The 12,548-nt window shown below is 35.3% G+C and overlaps 1 pseudogene; it reads right to left on the reverse strand.

Annotated features, from left to right (window-relative positions):
* LOC105051180 (norbelladine 4'-O-methyltransferase-like) overlaps positions 1–8,190 on the reverse strand; it is a 57,915-nt pseudogene extending 49,725 nt beyond the window's left edge.
* Positions 8,191–12,548: the final 4,358 nt, after the last annotated feature.

The following is a 12,548-nucleotide window of genomic DNA, read 5'->3' on the forward strand; positions in this document are numbered from 1 at the left end:
ATCTAAGAGTTTTGAGATAATAAATTGAAGATGGATATATGATACTATACTGATTGGCTTGAGTCCAAGTGAAAGTTGTTAAAAAATATATCCTAAAGCTAATCATTTGATGATTGTGTTAATTATAAATATATATAAATTGATCAGTAATAAAAGTTATTTGATCTTTTTCATCATAAGATTACATCTTCCAAAGAACTCCTATGATGTGATAAAGTCCTTAGGATTACTTTGATCGATAAAGAAAGATTTATCGTATAGTCTTTGAACTAGTTCACGACCAAATAATACACTATTATTAGGATGATAGTAATATTAAGTGTAGGTCATTGTGTGCTGTAGACGTTAGTTATCCTCATAACCAAATGGTGTGGAGACACTAGCATGGTATGTAGGTAAAATATAGGAGTACATCGTCATTGAATGTAACCAACTGCAGAGCACTCTGCTGTCAAGAATAGCTCGTGAAGAGTATGAGTATAAGTGTCTCTCTGATATGAGATCACCACGGTGACTTGCAAGCGACTTACTATACTTTGATGTTGGACTATCTGAATTTGCAAATTAGTGACGGAAGAATTTTGAATGCAGTCAAGTACTTATCAAGTCGGTGCATGAGTCAAGATGGGATTGATCTCTCTGAATTAGTAGGAGTTAATGTATCGATGTATTTTAATTTAGTAAAATATGGATCTGGATAATTTATGTGATGGATTTGAAAGGTTGAAATATAATATGGATGATTTATCTGGATTTGACAGTTAAATCTTAGGTCATCCTTGAGCATTAGGATTAAAGGGATGAATTATACAATAATCATACGAAAATGTATCCCAAAACCAATCGTCAGTCTATTGACGGTTGTGCTAATTGATGTAATTGTATATGAATTAATTAATAAAATATTTATTTGATAATTTTCATCATAAGCTTGTACATCTTCTATATCAAACTTTTGTGTAATGATGAAAAATTTTTAGGACTATTTTAAATCGATAACAAAAGATTTATCGTTTAGTCCTTAAATGAGTTCACAATTAAATGATATGCTATTATTAGGATGATAGATATATCAAATGTAGGTCGTTGTATGCCATATAGATTGGTTATCCTCTTATCAGGGAATATGGAGATGCTGGTATGGCATGTGGATGAAATGTAGGAGTATATTTCACTGAATATGATCAACTTTGGAGCACTTTGCTATCAAGAGTTATTCCGAAGGGATATGGGTATAAGTGTCCCTCTGACTTGAAATCACCATAGTGACTTGCAAGCAACTCGCTGTGCTTTGGTGCTAGACTATCTAAATTTCTAATTCAGGATCGAAAGATTTTTAGGTACAGTCAAGTACTTATGAAGTTGGTGCGTGAGTCAAGATGGAATTGACCACTCCAAAGGATTGGAGAGAATGCTTTGTGTTTCAATTTAGGAAGACCTTAGTTAGAGCAGTCCTTGTGAGGAGTCATAGAATTTATTAGGTTGAAACACATAATGGATGTACTGTTAAGAGTTGATAGTTTAAACTCTAAGCCATCCTAGCATCAAGGGTCAAAAGGATGAATTATACGATAACTTTATCCAAGTAGGTTCTTGAGTGTTGCTTTGCATACATTCGTCTTATCCAGACGTCAGATACTATTGCTAGATGGTTATTTCGATTGGTACAGAAATCTATTTCTGTGCTATCGATTTAGATTCGAACCTATGGGTCACATACATTAGAAGTTTCTCTCCGATCAGATGGCTAATCTGAAGAGTCCCACTGGACTAAGACTTTGATGAAAAGTCCCATTGGATGGAGACTCTACTAAAGAATCCCACTGGACTGAGACTCTATCATTAATGGAGGATTAATTAATAATTAGATCACTAATTAACTCAATTTGATTGAGCATTAAAGTCTGGATCAAGTTTGATTGAATTGGATTCAATCAAGTTAAGTCTGATTAGGTTATGAGATAACCTAATCGGTAAGGAAGAAATAATCCTGATTTGATTGGATCTATGGCTCAATTAATTTATTAATTTGATCAGGTTTAATTGAGGTTATGGAGTCTAATTAGATTGGTTCATCATATTTTATTTGGATTTAGTTGGATTGAGTTTGATAGAAACCCAATTGGCTAAACCCTAGAGTCCCAGATGAATGGAACTCTCTCCTTTGCGCCTTTCCTTCTCTCCATGCCTTATTTCATTGCACAAATTGGTTTGTGTGTTGAAAAATCTATGCCAAAACCCTTCTTTTATCACCCATTAGGGATAGATTTGGTTGGTTTTAAATTGAATTCAAAAAGGTTTGAATTTAAACCTAAAACCCTATCCCTTTCCTTCCATATGTTGGCTCTTTGTGAAGGCGCCTATTATGTGCAACCAAAAAGAAGTGTTTCTGATTGTTTTTATGCCCAAAATTCTTTGGTAGGTCCCTCTTTAAGTCAGATAAAGGTGAGAAAAAGTTGGAGTTAAATTGAAATTCAAAATGAATTGAATTGCAACAAACTCCAGCCCTTATTCTATCTAATCCCATTTGTGCAACAACCATAAAAAGCTCACATTTTTGTGTGCCAACAACTCTCTCATTTTTACCATGAGATACCAGAGAGAAAGAGGGGCGAATACCTTTTTTGGGGTATGAGGTTTAGGGGGGCTTCTATCTTCTTTGGCATGAGCAAAGGAGGAGATCGATCTCCTCTCGGGTGAGAGACCTAGAACTGTTCTAGGATTTTTGGGTGAGGAAAATCAAAGAGAAGAGTGTCTTCATCTATTTTTCCTCCACCATCCAATATCCTCCTCTGATCCATCTTCGATATCAAAAAGTTGAGGTGATCAAAAAGAAGATCAAATCAGATCCACCATTAGAAGCCTACTGCGTGAGCTAGCACTCCTACGGAGGGCTGATCGATCCGAGGGCTTCGTGTGGACCATCCGTAGAGGTCGGATGCTTGTGCGATTGTGAGTAATCAGAGAAACTTTCAATCATATTCTTATATGGAGTTCGACTATCCATGCTCAGGTATTGGGTTCGAACCCTGATAGTAGTAGATTAGATCTATTGCTAAATGCTAATTTTGTTTACATACTTATTATTTTAAATTCAATTTTTATACATATAAATTCATATCATTGATCAATTTGTAGGATTTTAAGATTAGATCTTATACATTATTTATAGATTAAATAGTTTAATCTAATATTTTTTGCTGTAAAATTTTTGAAATGCATGCATGAAATCCCTGCACATCCCAACACCAATAGTTGGCACCCCACCCATCTGAAATTCTCTCTCTTCATGATTTATTTTTTATTTGAATTTGATTCAAATTAGGATCAAGTCTTATTAGTTTATTGTGTTGGAAATAGATTTTTGTGTGACAAAAATTAGATTAAAGTGGGGCATGCGGTATGAAATCATGAGATAGTTTCTTCCTTGCCGCCACTTGTTCTGATCGCCCCAAATCCCTTTCTTAGATAAGTTTCCTTTGCAATATGATTTGAATGGATTCTTATCTAATAGGGCATGAAGGCTTGAAAATTTTGTGTGATAAAATTTCAGATGAGTTTTTCTTTGGGCGTGTGCGTGTGATGGGTGATCGCGAGTTCCTCCTTGCCGTAAGCCCTCCCTCTTCATCCTCCACACACACATCCTCTTCCAGATCAGATCTAAAAGAGGTATTAGAGAGAGAGGGAAGAGGAAAGAAGAGTTCTTATTCCTCTTCCTCATGAAGTAAAAGTTCTCTCAAGTTCAATGCAAAGGGTTCGTGCAACAAATTCTTCTTCGAGTTTAGAAGATGATCCAGATCCAAATGAGGAGCGAGGCTTGCAAGGTGCTAGCACACTGATGGCCTTGATGCTTCGATCAAGACATCTCTGTGTGGATGCCAGCAAAGGCCAGATGCTTGCACGGCTCTGACAGGAACCCTGGACATTGTAGGATCTGAGGAAAGAAATCAGGTATGGAGATCAGATCTCCTACTTGATTTTATTTCTTATTTAGATTTCAGGTTTTGGCATCGTGTTCGTACGAAGATCCTCAGCATAATTTTTAGATGTGATCTAATATGTTTTAAATTAAAAAATATTTTTATTTTATGTTATTTTTACTGCACATAAATCTGTTATATTTAAAAATTTTAAACTATACGTACGAAAATACCACTCTTTCTAACAACCGACTCCTACTCCCTCTCCGTGGCACTGAGCCATCCCTCAAGGTCAAGAGGGGCTAAGAAGATGGATCATCGCCGTCCCTCTCATTAATGTATGCCATGTAATATATCTGCATAGTTCATAAATATGTTAGTTTTAATATAAAAATCAGATCCTATAATAATAATTAGTAAATAAAGTTTGAAGTTTTTACCGTGATCTATCGTGACGTAGAATCTAAATAGTTATCGGTACTCATAGACTGGTGTTGGCCTGCCACAATTGCAACTGTCTGGTGGACAACCCCGCTATCATATCTTCAATAAGTAAATAATAAAATTAAATTAATTAAAATATACAATAAGATTTTTACAGTTTTAGTGAAGAGTTTTGTTATAGATTTCTTATCAGTCTGTCGGCCACAATATGTGTGCCAACCGAGCTACCCGTGTGTCTGATCTGATTCTGCTGCGACCTAGTTCTGTCGGATCCTCTACCCCTACTGGAGTACTCCTCACTTCCCACTGTCAAGAGGGCCTACTATATGTTCATCCGAATCAATAATCTTGAAGGACCTCCAGTCCGATGGTGACTAAGAATCAAGTACTGGATGGTGGACTGTCTAAGGCTGTAAAGGCCATCTCGGAGCCTCCTGTGGCTATCTCTTAAGGTCGACGGCAGCCTCTCATCCTAGAAAATCTCAAATCGATAGTGCTCCTACAAGATAAAAGCAAGCTTGTATTAATATGTAATTAAAATATCAATATATCAAAAATTTAAAAATTAAACTAATTTTGCTTACCAAAAATATCTCCCAAACTGCATCACGAGCTCTGACGGTCAATCAAAAACTCTTCACTAGTCTGGCATCATCATGAGCTCCCAACGACCAACTCGAAAACTCGTTCATGGTCTCGAATCAATCAACGTATGATCCCAGTAACGACACGAGATGTAGAAGACCCTTGAATGTCATGTAAAATTAATTTTGAAGAATAAATATTAACTCTAAAATACTAAATTCTAAACATATTAATTGAGCATGTAGTATTTACGAGTGCTCTGGATATGGATGATCTCTCTATCCTTCGACCAAGTCAGAGGTACCACAAGCGTGCGGATCCTCGACCATGGCACTATATCTGAGAGCCAACGGTCGCTGCTGCATGCAATTGTGGGGTCATTGGTGACCCCCTATCCTCTGAACCTAAGTGTAAAATATCAAATACAAAGAATATTATATTAGTTAACAAATGATAAAATAACATAAATGAAAATATATAAAGTGTTAGAGCTTACCGTCTGATTGAAAGGTGTAGAACCATATGAGCTGGCCGCGTGATCGCTCTCTCCTTGAGAGCTTTGTCCTCACCTCACGCGACTCCGACCTCTAGAAGACATGATGTATGCTCTCTAAAAATAAAAATAAATAGATTCATCAAATTAATTATATAATTATGGATGGCAATGTAAGATTTAAAATGATACAAGATAAAAAATTAAAATGATCCAAGAATTATATACTTAGCACTACTCATTGGCCTCTTTAGATGTTTGGTATCCTTCAGAATCTTCTTTCAATTCTTCCTCTTCTTCCTCTTCTTCCACCTCTTCCTCTTCTTCTCCTTCTTAGGGAGGATTATCCTTTAAAACAACCTCAATTGGATCTACCACCTCATGTTGGCCATCTTCACGTAGGAGAATTTTTGGAGCATCCAATTTTACATCATCAAAGAATTAATGAACTCCTACTGTCTCATCCTTTTGAAAGCATTCTGATAGTTGGGGCTCTTCTTCTTCTTCAAGCGCATAATGAATGGCTCAAGACTTAATTTTGTATATAGTGCACCAATCTTTCCTTCCTCTTTCTCTTAATGGAAAAGAAGTATAATACACTTGAGCAGCTTGTGCAGCTAGTATAAATGGCTCATTGACATAAGCTTTCAATCCATGTTTGATTTCAATAAACCCATGTCGTGGATCAACCTTCACACCATTGTCAGTATCGAACCATTGGGACTTAAATAGAATGACACTATTACTCTAATGTAGCTCATTTTAATCACTTCTTTGAGAATTCTATAGTAGTCACTCTCCACCTTATCTTCCCACCAGCTATCTTTTATACACACACTACTGTTCATTGTGCCTTTATAACTTTCATATTGCTGGGTGTGAAATTTGAAACATTTACATTACAGCCATTATAGCATGTTACATATTTTTTAAGCCCGTAACCTAATGGTTTCAGCTTCATTGGTATGACTCGCTCCCTTGAATGACCTATATATTATAAAAAAATAAATTAAAAAAATAAAATATATAAAATGATAATGGATGCTTACCAATTGACGGAACCAACATGCAAAGTTCTCTGAGCACTGTGTTGATATTTTTTCATCACTTATGTTCGAATTTTCTTCTTTCAGCATCTCATCATATTGCCCAATATGCATAAAATAAGTATACTGAAATAAGTGATTAAAGAGTTAGGATTATGATGGACACTTACAGGACATATGGGTTGACCTCCATACAGTTTAGCAAAACATATGTCTTTGCCTGTCGAAGTTCAGTATCGGAGAAAATTTGACAACCTCGTGCCCAAATTCTCGAGCGAGATAGGCAAATATTAAGATCTCCCGCTCTGATCCCTCAGCACAACCACCATCATTTCGACCACTTAAGTCAGCTTGGTCTGCACACAAGGATTAAAGTAGTGTCAGCTGAAATTTAAAATCTCTTTATTATATAAGCCTCCACAATTGAATCGGGGACACACATATTGAGGTGCTTGCGTGGTCCTTCTTTGTGCCATCTCATCTTTTCAATAGTACTCTTAGATAAGTAGAGCCTCTAAAGTCTAAGAGTGAGGGAAGGTATCAAGAATCTTGTATGGTATGTCCTTCTGATTCCTACCTCTTGTCTCGATTTAAATCGGCTTATACTGCATATGCCGCATGAGCTCTTCTGTTGGTTCTCCTTATAGAAAAGTATGCAACCATTACGGTATGCATCTATCTTCTTATATCCCATGCCCAATCCTTCCATCATTCTCTTCAAAGCATAGAAGCTTCCAACAAGCTTCTCATTTTTAGTAGCATTTTCTTTATTATTACTACCATCCTATCATGATAATTGATCGTCATATTAAACTCGACCTTCAAGTTCAATAACTCTGACACAGTTGTTAGTATAATGTGGTTTCACATCCCATATCTCTTCATGTAGGTATCAATGCTTGTAGTTGGGCATAAATCCACTCTTATACAAATGGACAGTAATTATATCCCTATCAAACATTTTTATATCTGTTACAAGGGCAATGAGCCCATCCTTGATGTAAGAGTGCTGTATTCCCAAAAGTAAAATCATAAAAGTACTCTACACCCTCCCTTATTCAATAAAAATCTCTCCATCGACTACTCGATGGTCCATTCAACTACAGTCTATGGCAGACTATCTAAAAATTTTGCATATACATAAATACAAAGCAATTGCTAAATGCTATTTTATCACTCAAAATGGCTTATATAGTAAATGCATCCTATCATCAACTAATAGGTAAAGATAGGTCCTATCCCATTCAGAAAATATATTAATTTCTATAGGTCCATCACAGTAATCAAACGATATGTAATAAAGGTCAAAAAATTTTGACAGTATTTTTTTTAGTTCCGTCATGTAGAAAGAACAAAAAAAAATATTATCTAAAATTTTTTTCGAATCCTCAGCATATCATTTGATTACTGTAATGATCTATAGAATTATTTATATTTTTTAAACTGTCCATAGTGGACAATCAATTGACCAATGTACATAATTTTTTATCCATACAAAAATAAATAAACATACGGATCCATTAGAATATGCACATCAATCAATTGACGGGTCTATCACTCCATGCAATATAAATTTTATTAAAATTAATACATAATTAGTGCTATCCAGCACCTTCCATTGACCTAAGCACCCAGGACGGGCGAGGGCTAGATGCCATGGATGCCAGCTGTGACCCGAGGCCCGAGCACGCTCCGACCCCATGTTTGCAATGCTGTCTGACACCTTTCCTCAATTCGAGCACTCTGCATGCCGAGATCCAAGTCCCGTACATCTAATTAATTAATTAATTAAGTAATTAAATATCTAACTAATTAATTAAATCAATATTTAATTAACTTTTAGTGATGGCACTAGCCATCGCTAATGCCATCACTAATACTAGACAACACTAGCCACCACTAATGCTGTCGCTAATACTCACAATAGCAGGTGCGTTGGTATAGGCATGGGGCCGTGGGGCAGGGGCAGCAGGATCGGGGCCACGGGCTGGGGGCGACAAGGTAGGGGCCACGCGGTCAGACTGATGGGGACAAGGCCATGGGAAGGCCGACAGAGCAGGGGCCGCAGGGTTCGACTAGCGGGGTCGAGGCGACCGTGGGTGAGGTGGGGCTGTAATGTAGGAGGCACCGGTGGGGTCGAGGTGGCCACAAACGAGGCAGGGCCAAGGCGATGGGCTAGGGGCCATAGCATAGGAGGCACCGATGGGGTCGAGGGGCCGTGGGCATGTGGGGTCGGGTGGCTGGCTCGGGGCTGCGGCATAAGAGGCACTGATGAGGTCAAGGTGGCCACGAGCGAGGTGGGGCTGAGGTGGCATGCTCAGGGCCACGGCATAGGAGGCATCGGTGGGGCCATGGCATAGGAGGCACCGACGGGGTTGGGATGCCGAGAAGGAGGATGCGCAGGGAGCAAGGAATAACGGGAAGGACGTGCCAGGGAGGGGGATCACCGTCGGGTAGGAGGAGGCACCGACGAGGTGAGAAAAAGTCAGGAAGGAGGAGAATGAGAGGGGATTCGTAGGGAGGAGAACGAGCATGGAATTTTTTTTTCCTCTGGCAGGCTGAGGGTGTTTTTGATCGAACTATTATCGATGATAATGCGGCCGTCGATAATACGATCGATAAAACTCTATTTTACATGCCACGATATTAGCGATGATAGTTTTCATTGCTAATACCCATCCACCGTCATCAATACTATTAATTTTTTTAAATATTAAATCTTAATATTAAATTTTTTCAAAATTTTTAAAATAATATATTTTTTTAAATTATTAGCAATGATAAATTATTCCACCACTAATGCCATCACTAACACTATTAATTTTTTTTTAAATTTTAATATTATTTTTTCTTCTTGGTCATTTTTTAGGTGGTTAAAAATCATTATTAGATTTTATAAAATTTTTGGGCTTAATTAATTTATAGATCAAGTTTGAATTGATTTAAATTTAATTTAATTTAATTAGATTTGATTTAAATTGAGGCTAATTAGATTTTAATATTTCAAGTAGGACTTAAATTCAAAGCCTAATTAAATTAGGTTTGACAGGATTTTGAATTAGATTTGAATCATATTCGATTTGGATTCGAATTAAATCATGGATCAACTTATCATTGATTTAAATTAGATTTAACTTAATTAGACTTGATTTAATTTGAAACTAATTAGATTTTATAATCTAAGTAGGACTTGGATTCAAAGCTTAATTGAATTAGGTTTGACAAGATTTAGAATTGGATTTGAATCAGATTTGAATTGAATTATGGATCAAGTCCTAATTGATTTAAATCAAATTTAATTTAATTAGATTTATTTTAATTTGAGACTAATTAGATTTTATAATTCAAATAAAATTTAGATTCAAAGCCTAATTAAATTAGATTTGATAAGATTTTGAATTAGATTCGAATCGAATTCAAATTGGATTCGAATTGAATTATGGATCAAGTCCTAATTGACTTAAATCAAATTTAATTTAATTAGACTTGACTTAATTTAAGATTAATTAGATTTTATAATCCAAGTAGGACTTAGATTCCAAGCCTAATTGAATTATGTTTGATAAAATTTCGAATTGAATTTGAATCGAATTCGAATTGGTTTCAAATTGAATCATGGATTAAGTCTTAATTGATTTAAATTAGATTTAATTTAAGTAGATTTGACTTAATTTAAGGCTAATTATATTTTATAATTCAAGTAAAACTTGAATTCAAAGCCTAGTTGAATTAGATTTGATAAGATTTCGAATTGGATTCGAATCGGATTCGAATTGGATTTGAATTGAATCCAAATTGAAAATTATTTTCTTCTAACTGATTTAAATCAGATTAAATTTAATTAGACTTAACTTAATTTAAGAATAATTAAATTTTACAATCTAATTAAGATTTGGATTCAATGTCTACTTGAATTAGGTTTGACAGAATTTTGAATTGGATTCGAATCTGTTTCAAATTAGATTCAAACTGAATCTAAATTAAAAATTATTTTTTAATTAATTTAAATTAGATTAAATTTAATTAGACTTAATTTAATTTGAAGATAATTAAATTTTATAATTCAAGTAAGACTTAGATTCAAAGTCTAATTAAATTAGGCTTGATAGGATTTTGAATTGGATTCAAATCGAATTCGAATTGGATTTGAATTGCATCTAAATTATTTTTTGAATTATTAGCGATGAAAAAGTATCATTATTGCTAATTTCATTGTTAATAATATTTTTAAAAAATTATTTTTGCAAATTATTATTCAAATTTTTTAAAAAAATTATTAGCGATGGTAAAATTTTCATCGCTAATAATCTCAATTCATCATCACTAATAATTATTTTATATTTAAATGTTATGAAAAAAATTTGAAAATTTTAAACACTGAGTCGTCGCTAATAATTAACTTACCGTCGCTAATAGTATTAGCGATGGCAAGATTTTTAGTCGATTTTGTAATGGCTAAAAGGTATTATTAGCGATGAAATTTTTTTCATCACTAATACCATAGCTAATATTCAATATTCTTATAGTATTGTATTATGATATATAGTTAAATAAATATGATATGTAGTTATTTTATTCTTGTACATAGTTAATCCAATATAATACATAGTTATTTTTATTTTCAGAGATTATAGATCATGTCTTCTTGAGGCTGAAGTCGTTGCAGTCGAGGAGAGAGCTCTCATGCCACCAACTCATATGCTTCTGTGCCACACGTACCATACAATAAACTCTAATACTTTATATATTTTTTTATATTATTTTATCTTTTATTATCTAATATAATATTCTTTATGATGTCTTGATGTTCTCAGGTTCAGACGATGTGGGGTCATCAGTGACCCCACAGTCACACAGAGCAACATCTGGCTTTCAGAGTCAGCAACGTGGTAGAAGATTCATCCGGCTCATGGCACGTCTGACTCGATCGGAGGATAAAGAGCTCATCTACATTTAGAACCACTCGTAAGTACTATATCTTTATTGAATATGTTTAAAATTTAATCATTATAGAGTCTAACATTTATTGTTCAAAATTAATTTTGTAGCATATTTATAGAGACCTCTATGCCTTGTGTGATTACTGGGATCATCCGATGATTGACACCGGGATCAGTGAATGAGTTCTCCAGTTGGACTTTGGGGGCTCATGATGTAGCCTAGAATATGTTTCTGGTAAGTCAAAGGTATTTAATTTTTAAACTTATAGTAGGTTTATATTTTATTTATTAATACACGCTTGCTTCTACTTGCAGGAGTACTATCGATTCGAGACTCTTCAGGATGAGGGGCTAGCCGTCGGATCTTCAAGGAGGTGGCCACCCGTAGGTTCCGAGATGGGCTATACAGCTTTAGGCAATGCACTAGACAGCAATCCAGTTTTGAGTCACATCGGATTGGAAGTTTTACACAAGTCATTAGACGCGGATGGACATATGAAAGGCCCTCTATTACCAGTGGAGTGCTGAGGAATACTCTGATAGGCGGCAGAGATCACGGCAGAATCGATTCACCCAACAACATCCGATCAAGTACATTGACGGCTTCGTTGGCACACATGTTGTGGCCAATAGATTGATAAAAAAAAAATTTTTAATTAATTTTATACTGAATTGATCATATATATATTTTAATTAATTTAATTTTATTATTTATTTATTATAGACATGATAGCTGGGTCATGAACCAAGGCAATTGCAGAAATGGGAGGTCACACACCAGTCTAGAAGGACTGGTGATTACTTAGATCCTCGCTCTCGACAGATCATGATAATAATATAAAATATTATTTATTAAATTTTTATATATATTGATATATATGGACTAATGAATTTCTAAACTGTATAGATAGATTATACGAGATATCTTGCATCGCAGTATGGTGAGGATCCGTTCTCTTAGCCCTTTCTTGATCTCGAGGGATGGCTCAGGGCCATCAGAGGGATGAGTAGGAGCCGGGTTATAGGATTCGGTCACAGTTTTGATCCTCCACTAGCTCGAGGATCTTTGTTGACATCCTCCTCTTAGGGCTCGACGATCCAGACATGGGCTGACGCATAT

This window comes from Elaeis guineensis, chromosome 9, assembly GCF_000442705.2.
Source record: "Elaeis guineensis isolate ETL-2024a chromosome 9, EG11, whole genome shotgun sequence".
Classification (NCBI taxonomy): domain Eukaryota; kingdom Viridiplantae; phylum Streptophyta; class Magnoliopsida; order Arecales; family Arecaceae; genus Elaeis; species Elaeis guineensis.